Below are 17,311 nucleotides of genomic sequence, written 5' to 3'. Positions count from 1 at the left end.
ATAATACCATACGGTTGAGAAGAAAAGAGAAAAATGTGAAAATGAAGATACCGCGTACATCGGTGACTTACTAAAGCGAAATTACGAATAGATATTTTTTCGTAGATAGAACTCTCTTAAAATAATTGCTATCTAATTTCGCGGTCTTTAATTATAATTATAATTTTACTATTCAACCGTACGGTTCTAATTATTGAAATATATCCGCTGAAATTGAAAAATGTCCCTTGATACTTTTCCTCCAATTGAAAGAGAATGTTGATTGATATTTGTAGTTGCTGAAACCGTTTAAAGATTTAGATTTCTCGGAATAATGCTAGCAATTAACGTCATTGGCATTGAGAGGGAAAAGAAAGAGCGGTAGAAAATTCGCAGAAAACGTAGTAAGTATTTCATTTTAAAATACGCGTATACCCTCTGCAAAATTGGACTAATTATGAGGTTTTGCTCATGAGAATGGAAGACAGATAAAACGGTATAAACAGGGAGGCTAAAATAATATTTTTGCGCAGCTTGTCGCAGAGAATATTTACAATGTTTGGAGAGATTATGTGATTGGTCGCGTATAATTGCGGCAATAATAATTACATATTACTTCCTCACTCAGTAGAATCATCGGTCACAACCCATTCTCTCGACCGAATAATGTGTTTTCTATTATTTTGTTGACGTCCCGATGTTGTTAACATCATAATTTATTATTTTCGCTTGATGAATGGCCTGTAATTTATGAACACTGGACGATCGATCTACCTTCCAAATTTATGTTGAATACATTAATATATTTCAAAGCTAATAGAGATATCATTTACATATTTTATCACGTTTATTACTTATATATTTTCTTGCGTATTCCAATTTGCGTTATTTGTTTTAAATGTATAATCCGTTTTATTGTTGGCTATTCCGTGTTCAATCGAATTCCAGAGTTTGTTTTCGCTCCTATACGATGGTCATTCTCAAACAAATGCCACACGCCATCGAATTTCTGGCGACCTTGTGCTACTGCTGTAGAGAAAAACGAAAGGGGCATTCGAGAGGGAACAACTTTGTAATCGCCCTAGTAATCAAGTACCGTATATGCCAGACCCGCGATCGTAATTTCATACCCCTCGAATTACAACGACGACTACAAAGTTGGATAATTTGTATATCGCGTTGTATCGTGGCGCAGCCATGTGTGCCACGCTGTTTCTGTAATTTGTCACGACGATAATCACAAACTGGCCCCACAAGGAGCAGTTAGATTTTTCTTTTTTTGAACATTTCTCTCATGTTTTAAAAAATTTAGGTAATATTGAAGAATTATCTTATCTGTCGTAATAGGACCGTTTCATATTATTTTAGATTTTGTTTTCTCGTTTTTTACATTTTGCTTTTAAAAATTTTGTAAGAGTTTGTCATCAAGATTAGAAATAGCTCGATTTATCTCGATTGGCAACATTTTATTTTATAAAATATTAATATATATTATCTTAAGTATTTATACATTGAACACTAATAAAATCTTTCTTTCAAATTACTTAAAAAAAATCTTTTTCTTCTTAAAATTTATAAATATAGATTACTTGAGAACAAAACGTTAACATATTTGTGAATTAACATGTTTTATCTAATGAATGTTTTTTCACTTGTTAATGAAATCTATCAATTCTATTGATGTTGAGGGTTTGAAATTATGTCTTCTGTATCTATTTTTATATTTACCATCTTCAGTCGACATATGCGTGCTGTACGATCGGGGTTCGCGTGCAGCATAGACGTGACCGCCATCGAATCAGAGCGCAACGTGCGGCCAGCACAATTCGTGCCCGGCAATTTAACGCAACCTGAATTTCTAAAAATGTGCAAAAGTCGGCGAAACGAGTGTCGAGGCCAGTGACGAGAAAGAACCGTGAAAGGCCTCGGAGGAAAAGAGCTAATCGATGCTCACTAAGAGGAGACGGAAGGAGAAGGCAATCGGGACAAGGTAAAAGCGGACATTGATTCCTACCAGAGTCCTTTTGAATTTGCACTTTTATGAAGATACAATTGAATGAGTTATTAAGGGGAATAATAGCACAAAGATAAAAGTGAATAAAAATGAGTAAAAATAATGTTTTCTCATACCGGTGTTGTGCATAATTATTTTGACACGATAAAGCATTTTTTGAAGATTTGTTGCCAGAGTAATTTATATTCGTTTGTTTTTTTTCATATTCTCTTTTCCACCAAAAGTGATGAACGTTATTTGCTAAAGCTACCTGTTGCATGTTTTGATATTTATTTCCTACGGCCATGTGCTTAGATCTAATTATCATGACAATTGTAATTCTGTCTAAAATGATAACATTTGTTGTATCAATCTTGTTCATTGTTTCTTTGTAATTGTTATTAGTAATACTGATAAATTCTCAAACTTTGACCGTTATTTATAATCAATCATTATTTAATAAATAATTTTGTTTTAATCAATTTTAATTTGCACGAAAATATGATTTCTCGCATTAGAAATTTTGATTATTCGTTAATTTGTAATTAATTTTTATATTAATAGTTTCTCAAATAATATTTTATTTGCAAAAATATTTATTTATGGATTACTTGTTAGTTATTAATGTTATTACAAATTTTTTTACAAATTAAGTAATTGTAATCAAACATTTATATCTTAATGGAATGAATTATATAAATTATAATTATATCAATTAGATAAATTAACATAATGAGAAAGAAAATCATTTATTATAAAGATTTATAATTTATTCTTATAATTTATAAATATTATGTTGTATATTTTATAAATTAACTTTAGTTAAGGGATTAAAAAACAATATATTAAAATAAAAAATAAAAAATATATATTATGGAAGCAAATAATATAATGTAAGATAATATTACATATTAATATATATCAGAGCCATACATTCATCATTATATGTAATATAGAATACATTAACTAAATGAAGTAATTATTCTTATTAATTATTCTTTATGTTCTTTTCATATAAATATACATTTTTATATTATTTATAGATTCTACAATATAAAATAAAAAATATTTTCTCCTTTTTGAAGAATTAAACATATTACGTAGTAAGATATTTTTATTTTATTTGTAATAATGAATTTTTTAAATAAATTTATTAAATCTATTAAAATATAATATATAAATCTACTAAATGTATGCACGCGTATGGTATTTAACAATTCAAATTGAAATGAGAAAAAGTGAAATATATTTTTTGAAATGTTGAACAGAGATATAAATGCACTATTGGAATTTCAAAAAAGTAAATTTTTCCGAAATCTATTGCATATTTTTCAAAATCTAGATTTAATAAATTTTATAATATATCAAAATTTTATTTCCTCACAATTGTAGTTTATTTTTTAAATTATTTCATCTTTTTTATTAATTAAGATTACTGAGAATTTAGGTTCGCAGTTTAAGAAAAAAATAAATATTTTCTCTGTTAATAAAGTATTAATAGAAACATTAAAACGTTTTGCAATTTTTATTAATAGAAATAGTGAAACATTTTACAATTTAGCTTAATTCTCTTCAATGTTTTACTGAATTGTACATCTCAATCGATACAACTTGTTATCGTTTCGAGTATATGTAGATGATGAATAATTCAAAATACGACATTACGTACGGCATATCGAGTATAGTATTCGTTTGCGATTCATTTTACAACACGTATTAGGACAACACGTATTGATGATAATTTTTGAATGGCGCCGCGACTTTGCGATAGTTTTGTTGTTGTTGTACGCACACGTCCGTGTTTACATTCGTACACAGGCGTACGCCGAGCTCGGCCGATAGGCATTCGGTGCGTGAGTCGCCTCGCGTGTTGTCGCATTACTTCTCGAAACGCGATCGTTCTCCGCGAACAATTAACAATTGTCAGACCCCCGTGAATAATCAACTCCCGTGACGACTCGTAAGCATCTCAACTACGATGACTACTTATCAAGACGGATAATTCGCGCCGAGTTATTCATTTGAAGCAAGTACTGAGGCGATAGAGAATGAAAATTGTTTCATCACGATAATTGCTTCTTTAAGAATATATTATAAAAATTTATTATTAAAATTGATTCTCGAATATTGTTCTTTGAATTTTGTAGCGATCTAATGTAATACGTTTCAGCATGACGAACATTGTGACGATTATCATTTGCGAAACGGAAAGCTTTATTGATACATAATTTGTTGTAAGATATGATTCAAGTGAGGCGTAATAATATATTAATGTATTATTAATTTATTGTTTATTAATAACGCGCTATTTCGTTGGATGCGCGAAATAGAAATTTATGTATCGCGCGGACAATGCTAATTTTGATTGTATATTTTCGAATCGCATCTTAACCATTAACTTGATTCACGCAGTATCACAAATTTATCGATGCAATTTTTAAATTATGGAGAGCCGCGGGCACAAGAATTCGAGTTTGAGTTTCGTAAATTCTGTATTTTCATATTTGTTAGACATGCAACATCGAATTGGGGCACATACATTGGTAATTTGTTCAAATGTATATGACATTTACTCGAAATACATCGCACGAGCAATCAGTAATATGATAATTATACATTTTTGGATATTTATTTTCAATCTTACACTCATATATTTGTTTACATACTTAATGTATAATAATTATTCTGAAACATTTTGTTATAGAGCCCAAAATGTATATCGTCAATTTGAACGGAAAATATATAAAATGTAATAATCTGAAATAATCGCGTAATCTTCCAAATGCGTTCGATTATGTTAATTTGTATATCGCGAGTTTCGAGCAGGTGATGCATCTTGTGCATTTTTTTTTTATCGTAACGAGGTACACATCGCGTACAGTTGATATCAGAAGTGCCGTGTAAAGTACCGCATGATAGTCAATCAATCGTCTTTTCCGCTAGTGAGTGTCGGACAAGTGCCATGAAGGAACACCAACGAAGAAACAGCAACGATGAAGCAATGATGAAGCTGAGAGGAGGACGAAACCTGGGAGGCTATCAGGTAATGGCAAAACAACTATGGGGTAAGTAAATCATTATTTATATTATCTATTTCTTGCAGATATCTATTTCCGCAGATCTCTATTTTCGAAATTAATGTATTTAATTAATTATTTCGCTAATATAATTCATAAAATAAGAAATTAATAGAAAATAATATTTAATATAATTTTTTCTTTAATTCAAGGTCACTATGTGATCTTCATAATTCTTATTTCTTAATATATTATAATTCTCAATTAAATTATTTGCGCATACTTTGCGCTTTCTAATTTAAAAATTTGATTAAAAGACAATTTAAATTTAGTTTTATTAGTCTCATTGGACTTAGATTTAATTGACGATGTTATATTTTATTACATATTCGGATTCAAGATACGATCATTTTGTTCATATCAATAAGCAGAATTTAAAATACAGGTGGTAAAATACAGCAGAATTTAAAATACAGGTGGTAAAATACAGCAGAATTTAAAATACACACATTTTTATTCCGAGATCTGGAATCAGTGCGATTTATTTTGCAGGAAAATTTTTACATACAAAGTATCAATAGAAAAAGAAATTTAAGTTATATTTTTCTTGTTTTAAAAAAATAATTTATTTAATATATTGTCACGATCGAACGGAGAATGTCTTGAAAAAGTAGAATTTCGCAGTAATATTCGTGCTAGTCGTTTGGAATAGTGAACGCGCCTGAGTTGCTTCTGAAGTTTCCAATTATTGTAATGAAGTGCAATAAAGTCCATGTTCTGTTTTTAATCGATCCCGCTTATTTTGCGAATGAACCTTTTCACATACGCAAGTGTCCGCGAGAGCTTGCGATCGCGCGAACGAATCCGACGAAACGCAATAATGCGATTACTTAATTATCGTATCACGAGTACATTATACCGAGGTAAAATAATATAAAGTGAAGTATATTAGACATATAGAATTTCTTAATCAAATTTGCAAATTCCGTTTTGCGATAAATACATGTTAACTGTTATATTTGTTAAAATCGTAATTTGACAAATTTCATGTTGCGAACTTTGCGTATTAAATGAAGTGAAATGCAATCGATGTGGGAGAACGCAGGAAGATTCCTGAGTCACTTCCGAGTACTGTTGCAAATATAATTGCAGCAGAAGATGCGATCGACGAATGTCGAGGGACGTTACAAAATTATGAGTGTTGAATTTTAATTAATTTTGTAATTAATCTGTTCTTTTAGTTGTGCTTATTTTTGTCTTTTTTTGCTTACCTCTGCACTTTGTTCCAATTTATATATTACATTATATCATATTATAACGTATATATCACAATATACATACACAATATTATTATTAGGAAATTAATATTAATTAATTTGGATACGAAATAAAATAATTTAATTACTCTTTTGTTGTAGTAATTAAAATACAATATCGTATATAAAATTTATATATGAATGTACGAATTTATCAAACATCAATTTTGTACAATTTTTGTACAATTTTTTATAAACTTATTCAAATTATATTTTGTATAATAATAATAATATAATATAAATCTATATATGTATATATAACAGGTGGAACATAGCGCAACTAAAAAAATAAAACAAATTATATTACATTTATAATAATTGTAATGTTTCTAATAATCGCACTTCCATTTTCCAATGTTAAAAAGACAATTATGCATTATTAAAGTGACTATTATATCTTGTACATTGCTAATTTATTTACCATACAATTTTCTACATGTTTATTGCAATCGATAGATTTATAATAGATTTGTAAATTTTATTAATTATCGTTTTCTTAATTAAATGAACAAAGTATTAATCGTATTTTATACAAAATGCGGTATATAAATCTTGAATAAATTTTCAATTGTTTGTCATGATAACACGTCGAGGAAAAAGTAGATTTTTTTTCTTTGTAAAAAATAAGAGGTCCGGATGAAAACCTGTAGACTGTCTTTCGTAGAAGCAATGAGGACGATCATTATTGATAGATGAAAGATGAACACCTCGCGGTGCGTTGGAAGTCACGTAATGTCAAGTGGTCATGCCGAGTAATGAGATGGATCGCGCGGTCGTAAATCGACCATTTGAATCTCGCGTAATGCGAAGCATAAAACATTAATTATTTAACGCCAATCGCGATGAAATCCGGATTTTGTAAAACCTTTTAAAACGCGCGGTTTCGCAATTAGTCTCAACGCGAATAATGGAGTTGCGCGTATTTTGCGAGGTATGTAATATGAAAAGATGATTTTCCACATCAATCTTCTAAAATCTCCTTTGTAAGGAAATTCTGAACATGTGCGCGTGACAAATAATTATAGAAACCTAATTGTTGCTAGTATCACATTAAATAAGTACTCCTTTATCAAAATTTAGTACAACGTTATTTAATAATAAGATAAATAATAAGCTTAGATACAAATTATTACGAGTGTTTAATCTCGAGGAAATTTTTTACAAAGTGGGCTAATTGTATCATGATTCATACATATAACATAGTTGCTATTATTTTTTAAGCTTATAAACGTAAAATGATTTCAAGATTAAACATATATATATATATATAATAAATATTCGTTTTCTCTTTAATTGAATAAAAAAACAGAACATCCGTGGAATTTCACGAGTCTCCCGTAAAAGGGGTTAAAGTTCCAAGCACTTGGCAAATGATCGATAATGGCGAACAAATAGGCATAACGCGCTATAAGCGAACGGCGGAGATGCGAAAACAAATCGATTGCGTGATAGAAAATATACGAGCGCTGTTGTCGGTTATTATGTGGATTCATTGCACGATTATGCCCGTGCATGTATTCGTATATGCGGAGTAACGGCATCCCGTAATTTGACAGGTTTTCTATAAATTCTATAAAATTACGAGAGACGTAAAAAGTACCACGCAACCTGTCACGGAGATGCAAGTCATGCGTTTCTATTCGTTCGGGCTCGTTGGCTCAGTGGTCTCTCATGGACTGTCAGATTTTTGATAGTGGATCTTTGAATGACAATGGGCAGAAGGGAGAGACGAAGTGGGATTTGTATATCTCGTCAGGGGGGACCGCGTCGCGATAAAATTCGCATCGCTCGATGCACATTGTGCTTACTCCCTCGGTCGTGGATCAGTTTCCGATGTTGATAGATGCCGCTTTTTCCGGCTACGTTTAGATTAATCAAAACAACAGTGCTTTCAATGTCGAAATAATCGGCCCGAGCGGTAGATATTAATTTCGCAGGGAATAATGGGCTATAAACCCCGCCGCCGAATTATTGAATTTTCAAAGTACTCGTGTACCTACAACTACGTTCAGTGACAAATAATTAATCAGGATTTATAAACCGGCCACGCGGAAATTACGCAGCGTTCGATTTGGCACAACGGTGCCGGTTCGCCAGCGTTCATTAAATCATCGTCGATCGATCAATCGGCGAATTACATGTGTTACAATAAAACGCCGTCGACATCTCGTCGCTGTCATATCATGATCATCCACGGCAAATTGAATTATAATTTATAAACGACAAAGTCTTTCACGAAGCGCAACGTAGGCTAATAATTCCCATTTTAGAAATGGAGTTTCAAGGATTTAACGAACGATCAAATTAGTTGATCAGTTAGTATTCAACATACAGTATAGCAGTAAGTACTTTGCGATTAACGTCGCACATCTGCCTTCGGTATTGTCTATTGAGGCATCGTCATTGAGCTTTCAATACTTTCTTTATTTCTTAAGATGAATAAGAAAAATTGCTTATTATCGAAAATTACTTTTACTATATATAAAAAACTACATTTTGTGATTACTTATTATCGGGAAAAGTGTCGGGAGGCATTCTATTTAAATTGTATACGAAAGCTAATAATAATCTGAATAAACCGGATCGTTGCCCATCGCAAAGAAATTCTGTGAATCTCTTTGCGGCCCCATCATTATTCTATTCTCAGTTTGGAATCGTCCCCGTTCGAGGGAGGAGTTCTTCTTTTACGGTGGGCTCTCTCTTGCAGGCGCAGCCTGCTGTGAAATTGAAAAATTTTCGCGCGTTCTGCGTGGCTTCTGCAGACGAGTCACCCGGCGTGCTTGTGTATGTGCGTGCGTGCGTATGCGTGCGTGCGTGCGTGTGCGTGTGCGTGCGTGCGTGTGCGTGTGCGCAGACTGCCGGGTTACCGGTTAGGCTTTGAGACCCACCAAACAGACCGGAAAATATGCAGGCTGCATAATTCAGCATAGGCGCGCACATATATGTACGTGTATGTGCACCATGCGTGCGTGTGTGTGTGTGTGTGCGCGCGCGCGCGAGACGTTCACGGTTATCAGCCTCGCGAAGTGATACCTCCACGTTCGTCTCTTCCTTCCGTTTCACCGTATGCGTCCGAGACTTGCGCGCACTTCTTTTGTCACCGTGTAATTGAGTTGGCCACTGCCAAATTATAAGCTTTCCACGTGGCGAACGGACGCGGGACCGATCGAGGTCGACTGCCCTCTTAATGGCTGCATAATAATCGTGTCGATCGAGATCGTACGATCTGTATGTACAAAGTAGCAGGTGTCTTTTAGCCGGTGTACTCGATTAATTTCTCGTCATAGATCACGCGAGATGTCCAACGCGTCGCGACGTAGCGAAATTTTTTTATTCGCGATCTCTCACTGAAAAGAATGGGTAAATTAGTACAATTGAATAGGAATTCGTTCCGCGAATTTTTTTCGTAATGGTTTGTGATTTTCGGGATTTCCAATGTTTTTCAGAGAGTGTTCTGAAAAAATGTTGCAAGCGCTATTTTTTTCTCTTTGCATACTTAATAAAAAATATTACTGCTCTTATAAAATATTTGATAAAATGATTTCATATTGAATACATGATTGAATGCATTTTGATATAGTTTATTTAAGGTTTGATATGTGATAAGTTATGTGGAAATGCTAAACTCTACATTAATTAGATATTTTATAATTTCTAATATGAAAGATTTCTAATATGAAAGATAAAAATATCGAGATAAAATATATATCGAGAAAATTTTATTTATGCACCACTTTAAGAAATATATTTATAATTGTGTAACTTATACAACATATCATCGAATTAAAACTGCTGAAAGCTATCGTTACAATTCACCAAATAAAATTAATCGCCGTAAATTTAGCGACAATTGTATCATTATCTCTTTCGCTTATTTTCTTCTCACGAAAATAAATTTTAGACTCATTATATCTCGAATTTAGCAAATTTAAATATATTTTCGCAAATTAAATTTTCTTTAACAAAATTTGGAAGATTATTGACCGAGCCTTTAAATTTTTAATATTTTATTATATTTTTATCTAAAGTTCACTTAGAGATTTATAAAATGGAAACTGAATTAAAATTAAATGAAAAATCGACGTTTTTATACGAGAGTAGTTTATGAAGGCATCTCTTAATTTTTAAAACAATATAATTTTATTAGACTTCGCAATTTTTGTAAAAGCAAAATCAAAATTTATTAAAAAATTATGATTTACATATGTGAATGATTATTGTGAAGAATAATCTGTGCAACGTGTACATAAGCTGCGAGCGCGCGATAGTTAATAGAAATTTAGCGTAAAAGCATGACGCGGATGTCGAATATTGTCGTTGAGGAGGGTTAGGGTCCTTGTCAGTACTTCGGGTATGATATTTTCAGGCCGGACAGTAAGCATATAAATGTTTGGTGTTGCTGGTAGTTGAGACCAGCGATTGCGGGTCACTCATCGAATATGAGTGAGCATCGTCGATTCTCGAGAGCGAGCATCGAGATTGACCAACCCATTTTGCTTCGATAACATCTCTCGATCATCGCTACGTGATCAATATAAAAACGGACAAAGATGACGAGTCTCTAAAAATTCAACGAGCCAGAAATTAGTTATATCCAATTAATGTTTTACTTTTATGTATAATGCATTTTTTCTTTAATTTTGAATCACTTTATAATTTAGCTTTTCAAGTAGTGAATTCTTTACTTAATTCAAGGACTTTGATAATTAATTGCGTTTTCATTACTTTATCTACACCAAATGTTCCATTTCAATTGCATTACATTTTTATGATAGTTTTATTTATAAGAGTAATTACTTTTCTTTGCTCCTTATATTAATATTATGTGACTTCGATTATATGTTCGATCCTGACAATATAATCGTTAAAAATTAATTAAAAAAAATAGGATAAAATGCATTTATTAACATGATTACGAGTGTCGAGAATAAATAAAGATACGATCTTTGTAAAATTTTTTACGCTCAAGTTACTTATGAGAGTTGCATATATTTTCATATGCAACTATACAATTTATAATTAATTAATAACGTAAATTTATAATTAATCATAGCAATTATTTAATTATATCATCACGTATTAGCGTGTCAAAGTCGAAAGATCTCCGTTTCCTATGTGCAACGAGTTACGTGGAGTTATTTCAATTGTAATTCGTTTCGGTCGTTTCAATTCCGACACAGGATATACATGTGAAGTGTATGTAGGAATGAAAAAAAGAAAAAAACACAACGAGATCCAACCGCGTGTAAACCACTCATCGCCGACCATACTTAACGATAAAAGTGTACCGTGTCAATGACCTTGTGTACATACGTGCGGGCTAAAAGTATACGCGGAATTCCGAATAAAACGTGTCGGAAAACGTGTTGGATTTCGGCAATCGGTCTATTTTGGGCGCTGGACACGACACGAGCAATACCGATGATTTGTCGGTATCGAATAAATCGTCGATCTTTCCCGTATTCGCATTATTGGAGCTCGGTGTATTGGCTTTCGTGTTAAAAATTTATACGAGAAATGACAGGATAGTTTAATAGATTTCTGAGATAGCAATTAGACGATTTGTGCAAATCGTAGTCAAGATAAATTTTTGATAAAGATGCGACCGATTTCCTCGATAAAATTGCGAGATTATTATTTCGTTTCGTGAAAAGCGGAGCTAATAAGCGGATTAAATAAGATTTTTTTTAAACAGACATTTACTCGTTAATCATCAAGAGATCGCAAAAATGATGCGAGTAATAAACTTATATTGACGTATACATAGTTTTATACATGTATAATGAACTCTCTCTCTCTCTCTCTCTCTCTCTCTCTCTCTCTCTCTCTCTCTCCCCCCCCCTCCCCTCCCTCACTCTCTCTCTTTCAAAGAGTGCATATTACGAATGCAAGCATTACACAAAATAACGTTAATGATAATTATCGGTAGCGCGAGCGCGATACCGTAACGCGTTACTGTATCGCGTCGTAAAAATGTTGCGATAACATCGGCGTGAAATAGCCGCGTATTATCCGGCGATCCCACGCACGAACGCACGTTCTGCGTCCCGATTCTCGATTACTCGCAAGCTCCTCCGCACGCGATGATTCTCCTCCTGAAATTGCTGAAACTGAAGCATTCACGGCTATTCATCAGCAACGACGGATTTGCCGATAAGAACTGTTCTCTCACTGGTGTCGGTTAACGTTAACGGTGGTTTAACTGATTCCCGGAGAATCACTTAAGTCTCAATTAACTTTAACTAATGCTTATGGAAGGAGACTTAGTAATCCCTATGCTCTTAAGATCTCGACTGCTGAAGGTTCAAATATGCGCGGTGAATCTATAGCCGCGTCTTTCTCGAAAGATTCTCGTTACTTTAATAATATATAATAAATTATGAACGATAATTAAAAATTTTGCAATTAAAAATTATGTTTGACTAAATTAAATAAAGACGTGTGTTATTTTAATTTTTAACCGCTTTTAAGGAATAATATTTTTAAATATTATATTATTGAAAGCGTTTGAGGGATTCAATTCCCGACTAAAATATCCAGATATATTTTTTTGCGAATCGTCGATTTTCCACAATTAGTCGTGATAACAGTGATCTCGATTTCAACTCGCTACAAATTAGTAGACACAGATTTCCACATATCACATGCGCGAAACATGCGGGGATTTAAATAAATATTAAACTCAAGTGCGTTTAAAAAAATTTCCCATGTCTGTCGATCTAACGAAGAGCGCGCGATTCTTCCGTCAATTCTCTCGACATTTTTTCATAGCAAAATGATAAAACTAACCTGCGGTATGGTAAATACATACGGAAGAAAAGCAAATACCAACTGTTACGCAGTGTCTAGGTTTTGCATTAAGCCAAATTATGTCAATATTAACTTATAAGAAGTTGTGCCAACATCGGTTGAATCGGGCTATATCTTTGTATGTCAATATATCGAAACGTAGACGATATTTACGTTACATCACTCCATAATTAAAAGTATCGATGCGCAAAATATCTAAATTTTGTCTGTAGAGAACAGATACTCGTATTACATATTATTTTTCATATTATTAATACTGCCGTGATACGTTTTAAACTTGATAATATACTTAAATTTTTTCACATTTAATTAAAATAATTTACTATCTGTGTCTATAGTATAAAATATGAAGCGCGAAAAATAAATAGAAAACATGGATAAATTTTTAAAAGTACGCTTTTTTATCAAATTTGGCAAATAAAATGGTAGAGAAAATATAAAAAAATAATATTTTATAATAAATTTTAATATAATATTTCTAGTCTACTTATATGAATATTTTTATTCACCATATTTTTGCCATTTTTCTTTTATGCGATTTTTATTTTTGGCGATAAAAGAATATGATATACAATTTTGCAAATCAAATAGCGTTTTTTATTTACGTAATTCTCATTCGAATGAATTTGTGAGATTAACTTTCCAGAAAAATTAGATTCAATTTAATTAGGAATTGCACATAAGATAACAAAAAAATTATCATTGAACACGCTTGGATTTCCATTTAACATTTCACAATTTTACATTTAACAATCGAGTTTCTCTCGATTCAGCTTGTTCCGATGCAAATAGATTTTTAAATGGATGGGAGTTAATGACAAAATTTGTTTCAACTGTCTCAATCAGGAATCGCGTAAATTGGATACGCGCTTGTTTCTCAATTAAATGAAATTTAACACTTTTTCGAGAGTCGATTTTCATCGTGCGCAAAGAAACTCGGCACTCGCTGCCGGGACTGTACCGTATTACGCGTCGGACAATTATTATGCTAGAGGTGGCCACGCAACGTCGTACCTCGTAAGGAAGGTTCGGGCCGGATGTGGTATAGCGAAAGTTTCGTCCGTCGAACGAAATTGCGCGCGTGATGCGTCGGGCCGTCCGTAAAGGCCTAACGGGCGATTTTGGGGTAGGTCGCGTCGAACCGAACCATCCACGCCGGCCTCTCGAAGGGGGAACCGCAAACGATGATGCCGGGCGAGCGAGAGAAAAAGGGAGAAAGGCCGAGGTATCGCGGCGAAAGTTTTGTCGAGGCACGCGGTATGGGTGTGCGTGCGGGATGATGATGTTATGCGAGTCGTTTCGCATGCCGCGCTCCCCGTAACGTTGCCGTTCTGCTCTCGAGTTAATATCGCAAAATCAGTTCACCGGCCAGTTATTATTCTAGTATTTCGCAGAAAAAAATATCACTTTCTAGCGGCGTCATCGCCATGAAATTTTGACGTTACGAGATTATTTCTGGTTTTGGCGTGGCTATTCGCGTCGAAATAATTTGCCTGCGTGTTAATAAGATATTGATCTGGGAATAAAGAGTAGAAAAATGCGTAAAAAGAAAAAATGAAGACAGAATAGAAGTTACAATTATAAAAGGATATAGTAGAGAATACATGAAAAAAAACTGAGTATAAATTTACTGTGGCAAAAAAATTCAGTTTGAATGATTATTAAAGCTTCATGTATAATTACATTAATAATTTTTATTAATTACAAAAGTCGCTTGATCGGGAACTAAATGCTCTTAATATTTGCCTTACGGAGTACCTTTCGTAAATCAAAATAAAAATTGTGTGGAAACAATTAAACAATACAGCTTTTTATCGCCATTTATTTGCTGTATATCCTTTTTTTATTCCGACAACACACATTACACAACGAATTACTTTGAACGTGTGCGGATCTATATTGTTCCATGTACGTGTGTGATGGGCACGTGGGTGTTTGGTTGTGCTTGTCGGTGATTGGTCATTGAAACGTTGCATAAAAAATTGACGAGTGAGGTCCGGTGCAGTCGATTGCAACGAGAAGAGAATCAAACCGAACAACGCGGCGCGAAACCTCGTTCGTTCGCAGCCTAAAATAGGACGCATTGCAACAGCCTTTTTTCCACCGCGGATCGATAATCCGCCGTGCAACAGCTTAACCTTCCACGCCGCGAGTCACACAACAAGCGAGAAGAGAATTTCTTAGTACGAAACTAGAAATTAACTTATAGCGTACATAGTTAGTCGTCAAGCTTACTTGTGCGGTTTCGTAGTTACCCGAGATCGATTATCGTACGTGTGCGATATTACGATGAAGAAAATGTTGAAAGTCGTCGAATTAAGAGAATCTAATTTAAAAAATGAAATTTTGGACAGGAGTTTTAATATTAAAAGTAATTTCCGATATATTTTGATATCTTTGGGACATATTTTAAGATGGATTCTAATGTTTTAAGTTTCTACAACATAGATACGGAAGAAATTAAAGGAGGGTTTTTGCATGACGTAGACATTAAGTTACATCAGTTATGCAGTTGGAAATTTCTGTTAATTTTTTTTATATCACGTTGGCAATAATGATAAGGCATTCAATAATATGCGAATATAAAGGCATACATAATATCGCGGAATATGCAAATTTGATTTCTAATTGAAATAAATTTTATCAGTCAAATTTCTTGAACGCATAGATGCGAAATTTATGAAATATCAAAAGAAATGACAACCAGATATCTTTTTTCTTTTCTTGGAAAAGAAGTTTCTATTTTTTTCCCGTCTTGAGCATGACGAGAACTATAAGATAATGAGAAAGAAATACAAAAGTTATGTGTGCAGGAATTATATATCATCTTTTGGTTACGCAACGAGAGATATTTGATCAAATCTTGTTCGGTTTATTGTTTATGTTTCATTGGTTTCATTGTTTTATCGATTACATTATTTGTTTTTTTCACGCTCAAGATCTGCCATTGATATCAAAGATTCTATAAAATCTCTAATTTGACGGATAAAGTTAAACTTGTTATGCATAATACATTCGTAGAAATCGCACATATATGGTCTATAAAAAATTCAAAGGAATAATGAATTAAATTTAACAGTTTCATTGATAATGCATTATATGATTGATTAATGCGACGAGCATTAAAAAATATTGGATAATTAGTGGGTTATACTCTATCTAGTTATTAGTAGCATTATAGGTGCTTAAGCGAAAAAAGGAGTAAATAAACTCGCTGTAAATATTAGCGTTGCGGGGGATAAATGGATATTATTTATACAGCGACCTGATAGCAGGCTATAAAAGTGATTTATAAAAAAAAAGATCTTCACACCGTAGCATCCAACACTGCACGCGCGATGATGCAAAGACAAAGTACCTTCCCACCTCGAAACCTCGTGTTCTCCGAAGAAACGCCCTGAAAGAAACCTCTTCCGCCCGCCTAAGCGCGGCTCTTTATCACGAAGAAGAATGTTTATTACGTAAACAACGGCCGGCGGCGTGATGCAAAGTGCCGACAAGATAAAAAATAGTATCATAAAGTTCGACGACAGATTTCCGTATAATGCGAATTAGTTCCGATGTAAACATGCGGCATGGCAGCATTTTCGATGCGTCGAACGATACCGTTTTACGCGTAAGAAGATACACATTTTCAATATTAGAATATTGCAAAATTAAAATAGGGGAAGATAAGAATGTTCTTTTTTTTTTAATAACACGTTTTTTTTTATTCCTGTTTTTAGCGAAATGTTTGGATAGAGAAGCGGGATAAGAAAACGCTTTTTATTTTAGATTAAATATTACACAGAAAAAAATAATCTTAAATCAAGAAAAATATTCTTACATATAAACGAGATATAATTTTTTTTTTAATTTTAGTCTTGACTTGATTGAATATGACGCTAGTATTACTTTTGCTTAATTTCAAGATCAAAAATCTTCTATCTGAAAATCATAATATTCTTGCTTACATGTAAGAATCTTGCATCGCTGCTAAAATTTTTCTAAAGAGATTCCAACATTCTGATATATGAGAATATATACTTGATTTAAGATCCCTTTTTTTCCTGTAAAATTCAATCTTTTGTGATGGAGTCGCAGAGAACGGTACAGGGAAGGTCCGAAAGTGATATTAATTTCTGAAAGCCTGTTCGAGGAACTCGCCCGTTTGCCATCGGCTAGAATGTCCTCTTCGTCGAAAGCTTATCGCTCCG

The 17,311-nt window shown here is 33.2% G+C and overlaps 2 long non-coding RNA genes across 3 annotated transcripts in view; one reads left to right on the top strand and one right to left on the bottom strand.

The window, feature by feature from the left end:
- Positions 1 to 17,311, top strand: part of LOC148937971 (uncharacterized) — a 131,609-nt gene that overhangs the window by 23,232 nt on the left and 91,066 nt on the right. For both annotated transcript variants that reach the window (XR_016140370.1, XR_016140368.1), the window contains exon 3: positions 4,916 to 5,037. This is a non-coding gene — a long non-coding RNA (uncharacterized LOC148937971). The remainder of the gene's footprint in view (positions 1 to 4,915; positions 5,038 to 17,311) is intronic.
- The window catches only part of LOC148937973 (uncharacterized), a 59,261-nt gene that overhangs the window by 10,074 nt on the left and 31,876 nt on the right, over positions 1 to 17,311 (bottom strand). The window lies entirely within an intron of this gene.

The sequence above is a fragment of the Pogonomyrmex barbatus genome, unplaced genomic scaffold, assembly GCF_055798465.1.
Source record: "Pogonomyrmex barbatus isolate J1 unplaced genomic scaffold, ASM5579846v1 scaffold1, whole genome shotgun sequence".
Lineage (NCBI taxonomy): Eukaryota > Metazoa > Arthropoda > Insecta > Hymenoptera > Formicidae > Pogonomyrmex > Pogonomyrmex barbatus.
This window is presented reverse-complemented; position numbering and strand designations above follow the sequence as displayed.